This window comes from Belonocnema kinseyi, chromosome 10, assembly GCF_010883055.1.
Source record: "Belonocnema kinseyi isolate 2016_QV_RU_SX_M_011 chromosome 10, B_treatae_v1, whole genome shotgun sequence".
Classification (NCBI taxonomy): Eukaryota; Metazoa; Arthropoda; class Insecta; order Hymenoptera; family Cynipidae; genus Belonocnema; species Belonocnema kinseyi.
The window spans coordinates 58904566-58910505 of NC_046666.1; the positions used below are offsets into that span (position 1 = coordinate 58904566).

At 27.0% G+C, this 5940-nt stretch overlaps 1 protein-coding gene across 7 annotated transcripts in view; it reads left to right on the top strand.

Annotated features, from left to right (window-relative positions):
• LOC117181537 (titin homolog) overlaps positions 1-4701 on the top strand; it is a 28436-nt gene extending 23735 nt beyond the window's left edge. For 6 of the 7 annotated variants that reach the window (XM_033374327.1, XM_033374328.1, XM_033374326.1 and 3 more), the window contains 2 exons: positions 2548-2725; positions 4568-4701. The gene's annotated coding sequence lies outside the window, so the exon portion shown is untranslated. Of the gene's footprint in view, positions 1-2537; positions 2726-4567 lie in introns of all 7 variants that reach the window. The other variant, XM_033374325.1, reaches the window with a different exon arrangement.
• Positions 4702-5940: the final 1239 nt, after the last annotated feature.

A 5940-nucleotide genomic window follows, 5' to 3' on the forward strand; every position in this document is an offset into this window, starting at 1 on the left:
GCCTAAAAAGCATCCCTGCGTGTCAACAATATGCTAGAACACTTGCGGGAAAAATGCAGAAGGCGGTTGTCCTTGGGTCGCTACGTGTTCTTAGGGTCCACGAGGCTTTTGCTGGGTCGTCGTATTGATTCCTTTACAGACTGTAACCACCTATCTCACGGTTGTGAGACGTCGATACGGCTGAAATTTTACCGCGATTTCGCTGGAAGCGGGTGCAATTTTTCAGATTAGCACCCGCTCCCGGGGAAATCCTGCGGTTGTCCTTATGACAAATTTATATATATATATATATTACAACTAAAATGCTCTCCTCATGTAAAAAATGGTTTAATGTAGTTCTTCGACTCGTAGTGGGTTAATGCAGAATATGACATCACACATGGAAAATATAAATGAGAATAACAATCTTTTTAAATACATAAAAAATAAAAATTAGTCATTTTACTTTACAAGTAAAGCATCTAAATGTATATTTCACTTTTACTCTGTTCATCCTTTTCCACTTTTTAAAGAATTTCTCCTGTTTCCTCTTGTTATCAAGAAACTTGACCCTTTTCTCGTTTTTTCGCATAAAAGCTAATTAAATTAATAAATATCAATAAGGAAATCCAAGTATTTTTTATTGATTTTTTGTTGAAAGTTTATTACTTTTGATTTAAAAGATTACTTAATTTTCAATTTTTTGTTAAAAATGTGTTTCTTGAATAATTATTGAACAATTTGACTACAATTTTAATTATTTGATAAAAATTTTTTGTTTTGTTAGAAAAGTTCTTGGTTGAAAATTCAACTATTTCTCTTTGAAAGTTCATTCTTTTGAATTGAAAAATTCTTTTAAATTTTTCAATGAAAACTCGTCTTCATGAATTGAAGATGCAAACACTTGATTGAAAGTTAAACTACTTTGTTAAAACTTTATTTTATTGGTTGAAGATTAAACTATTTTCTTAACAAATTTGCTAACAAATTTAATTTTTCTATTGATGGTTAAAAATGAATGTTAATTGATTTAAATTGGTTTTAGTTGAAAATTAAAAAAAAATTGAATTGTATATATTTTGTTTCAAATTCGTCTTTTTTGCGTCAAAAACTGAACCTTCTTGATTAAAAATGAAACTACTTAATTGAAAGCAAGTTCAATTATTCCATTTTTTGTAAAAAATTTCTGGTTTTTAATTTAACAGTCAAATATTTAGCGTAAGAGTTCCTCTTTTTTAGATAAAAATTCTATTATATTAGTAAAAAATTAAACTATTTGATTAAAAATTAATTTTCGCTTGAAAATTCATATTTTCGTATATATCGTTCCTGATTTAAAATCCTAATTTTTTGGTTAAAATATCAACTACTATATTTTTTGTCGAGAATTAATATTCTTTTATTTAAAACTCAAGTACTTGATTAAAATTTTAACTTCTTTGTTCAAATTATTTTATTTTTTTTTAACATTCACGATTGTCTTGTCGGCTTAAAAATTTTAATATTTTTGAAATAAATTTTTTCAAACTGCAAATATAACTATTCAATTTTTGGTTGAAAATTGTTCGGTTTTTATTTAATATTGAAATATTTTGCTTCAAACTTCAACTGTTTGGTTGAAAATTCGTCTTTTTGAGTTGAAAATCCTATTATATTCGTAAAACATTCAACTGCTTTATCGAAAACTAACTTTTTAGTTGATAATTAACTTTTTGGTGAAAAATTTAGTTTTTTAGGGTTAACTTTTTTTATTTACAATGAAAATTTTTTCAGTGAAAATTCAAATATTTGATGGAAAATTAAACGTTTTTGTTGAAAGAGCATTTTTTGTTGAAGATTCATGATTTTAGTTGGAAATTCCAATATTTATAAACTCTATTAACAAAAGACAATATTCATAGTCCTAAACTCAATTATGTGGTTAAAAATCATATCATTCTTTTAAAACTTGAATTATTTTCTTGAAAATTGAACTATTTTCTCGAGTTCTTTTTTGTTTCGGCTAGAACATTCAACAAATTTGTTGAGAATTTGTCTTTTTGGATTAAAAATGTATATTTTTCTAGGAAAGTTCTTTGTTCATAATTCAACTGTCTTCTAAATAACTCATCATTTTGGCTTCAAAATTCGACCATTTGGTTGAAAATTCATCTTATAAAATCCTACTATTAGGTTGAAAATTCCACTCTTTTGCTTAAAAGTTTAGCTATTTAATTCAACTTTTAAAAAAGCATCTTTCTCAGTTGAAAATTCATCTTTGTATGTTTGTCTTTTATTTTACATATTTATCAAATAAAATGAAAAAAATGACGTCATCCTGAAAGTTCAAAATAGCGCTACATAGTTTTTTAGCGGTCCCTGTGTGACTTGATTCGTTTATTATTTTTTCAAATTAAAAAATTTAATTGAAATATCTAATATTTATTGATAAACTTTTTAATAGGAAAAGGTTCATATATTATTATTTTGTATTTATTTTCGCTTCTAAAATATTTGTAGAGTTAATTTTAGAAGGCTTGAAAACTGGACAGAATTTTTATAGAAATTTTTAACCACAGTTGTTTTCAGGCTGTCCCATCATAGAGAGAAATTGGTGCCAGTCGAATTTTCCAAAAGAAAACTTAGACGCAAAAGAGGTCGAAATAGCAAATGCAAATCAATCCAAAATGTCGGTGATATGGGCCTTCTTATTGGCTGTCCTGCTGGATACAATCTTCGGGATACTCACTGTCGTCAGTCTTAAGCGGTTAAAATATTTTAATATATTTTTTATAACTATTTCACTTTGATAAAAACATGTAATTCTTCTAAAAAAAATTTTAAAATTACACCTTTCTTGAATCAACCCACAACCTATTCTGTTTGCAATACTTTCTAAATAACGTATAAAAATCGACAATTCTGATTATTCGTAAATAAATCAGTAACACATAGAGTCTTTTTTATACCTGTATGAGGAAAAAGGCTGTCTCCAACATTTTTAGGTTAAAAATTCAAGTGTTTTGTTGCAAATAGAACTATTTTGATAAAAAATCTTTTTTATTCAAAAGTTTAACTGCTTGGTTTTAAGTTAAACTAATATTTTATAAATTCCATTTTTTTAAGCATCTTGCTGGTTTAAAATTTAACTATTTTTTTCTTAAACTAGTTTTATTTTTGGTTGAAAATTCATTTATTTACTGAAAATTGAACTATTCCACTTTTCGTTGAAAAATTACCTTTTTTAGTTGAAAGTTCAAGTACTTGGTTAAAAATTCATGTATTTTGCTACCAAATAATTTTTTTCGTGCGAAATAAATCTTTTTGTTTAAAAAATATACATTTTGGTTAAAAATTTAACATTTTATTCAAACTTCCTTGTTTTTGGTTGAGAATTAGTTTTTTTTCTAAACTAAGAATTTAAATATTCAATTTTAAGTTAATAATTGATATTTAAGATAAAAAAAACATCATTTTATGGTTAAAATTCATTTATTTGATAAAAATTCGTCTTTTCTGGTAGAATTTCCAATTACCTTCTCTTAATTGAAAACTATGATTTTTTTTGCTGTTAAAATATGAAGTATCACGTCTTTTGTTGAGGATTCATTTTGTTCGAAAAATCAATTACTTGATTCAAAGTTGAACTACTTTTTAAGGAATTCTTTTTTTTGGAAGTAAAAATTCATTACTTTAGTTCGGAAATTAAAGTACTTTGGTAGAAAATAAAATTATTTGGTTTGAAATTAAAGTACTTGTTTGGAAAGTTGAATATTTTGTTGCAAGGTTTTTTTCTGAAAATTTATATTTTTCGTTTGAAATTCAACTATTTGGGTATAAAATTAAACTATTTATTTAAAAATTTAATGATTTTGTTGAAAATTTCTCTTTTTATGTACAAATTTAATTTTCTCATTTGAAAATGTAGATATCCCATTTTTGGTTTCGTTCCCATTCTTGGTTTTGTTCAAATTCTTCTATTTTGTTAAATGCATCTGTTTGGTTCTACAATTATTTTATTTGTAAAAAATTCACATGTTTGGATTGAAAATTTATCTCTTTTGGCTGAAAATGAACTATTCTGTTAAAAATTCAACCTAAAATATTTTCCTTTGATGTATCGACACAAAGTTGAATTTTATTTCAGTAATTAAAGTGTCTCTTCTCACCCCTGCGTTTCTCTCATTCTGCCTCAGGCTTGAGGCGAGACGGGACAAAAGTAATTCTTTTTCATTTTTATTTTTGATTCGTATTTAATTATTTTACCATATTTAATACTTCATGAAATTGAAACACAAAGTGTTATAATATTTAAATAATAATTTACATTGTAGTATTTCACAATAAATGGCGAGTACTTTGATTAAGGAAATAGCCTGTCCCATTCCTCTTTAGTATCCCCTATGCGGATTCTCCAATGTAGATTATTTAAATTAAAGCTTAACGATTAAAGTCGAAACGAAGAAAAATCGTAAGAAAAGTGTGATAAATCGATTTCGTTAAAATCGTAAATTCAGTAGAAATCCGGACTTCTCTATAACTAATAGATAGTATTTGCTGGTAAAGGCAAGCGAAGGATAAAGTAAGAAATTTAATTCCTTCGTTGTAGTTCCATGTCTTCCCGGTTTTTACAGCGAGGATGGATCATCGCACTGCAAAAAATCTCCTCTGGGAACTCATCAACCGAATGCCGGAGCTAGGACCTGTCGGGCTTGTACTAATCCCTTCGTAGAAGGATGTCACCAAATTGTAAATTAAAATAATTTAATTCACTTTAAAACTGTTTCAACCAATTTTGTTCCATATTTGAACAATCCAAAAATACTGTTTTGAATTTCAAACCTTTTAATTTCGGATTCAAATTTATTTTTAAATATTAAATGAACAGTGATTAATAAACGATTAATTATGCTTTTAAAAAAACAGTTATGGATTAATTAATAATTTGCATGTGTTTGCAGCTAATATTTTGCTTTTGTTTTTTATTCCTTTTTTTCCTAATTGGTTCGTTTTATTGTTCAAATTTCCGAAACACATCAGTGTAAAAGTAATTATTGTTTAAATAATATAATATATAACATTTTTTGGGATTCACTTTGAATTTTTAACATTGTAAGAAATATTTAATTACTAATTAGAAACTAATAATTTTGAAATAAATATATTTGGCCTTTTACTTACTATGTATCTTACATCTTTTCCGGTAATAATTTATTAATTTTTTCATAAATTAAAATAAAAAGAAGCCTTTAACATTTTTGACTTCTGATATTGGTTCCAGTAAAAATAAATAAATTACTCATTTCTGTTCCTTCCTGAATTCAGTAAAATCCTTCATTCTTTGAACACTTTGACTTCTCTGAAGTCCCTGAATTTCTGTTATATTCTTAATTTCCTAAACGCTCCGAAATCTCTTAAATTATCTGTCTACTGAAATGCTTGAATATCCGGAATTCATTGGATTTTCGAATTTTCTTGAAAATTCTAAATTCCTTGCGTGTTACAAGAATTCAAAAGAATTTGAAAGAGTTTCAATCTATTCCAACCAATTCAAAAGAATAAAAAATCATTTTAAAAAATAAATATTTTTCAGGTACATTTCCAATTTCCAAGACACTTTCCACATTAACACGTTGAAAAACAAAACAAAAATTTGCCTAAAAAATTAACAATTTAAAATTGGATTTAGGATACTGGGCAAGACAGTACGCGTCCCGCATTCAATGTGTGATTGACTACATCACATCTGGCAGAAATTTTACCGCCAAGGTTCGAAAGTTCGCGCGCGAACTCCGGACCCGTCATCACACACTTAACAAGTCAAAGCTGCTGACCATCAGACGGCATATTGTTGAGAGAATGCGGATACTATCTGACGCTAAGAGGAGGTGAAAAAAGTATTAAGAGGGATGAAGAACTATTCCGCACCGGGACCAGATTGTATCAAAACCTTCTGGTGGAAGAAGTTTTCTTCAACCCATC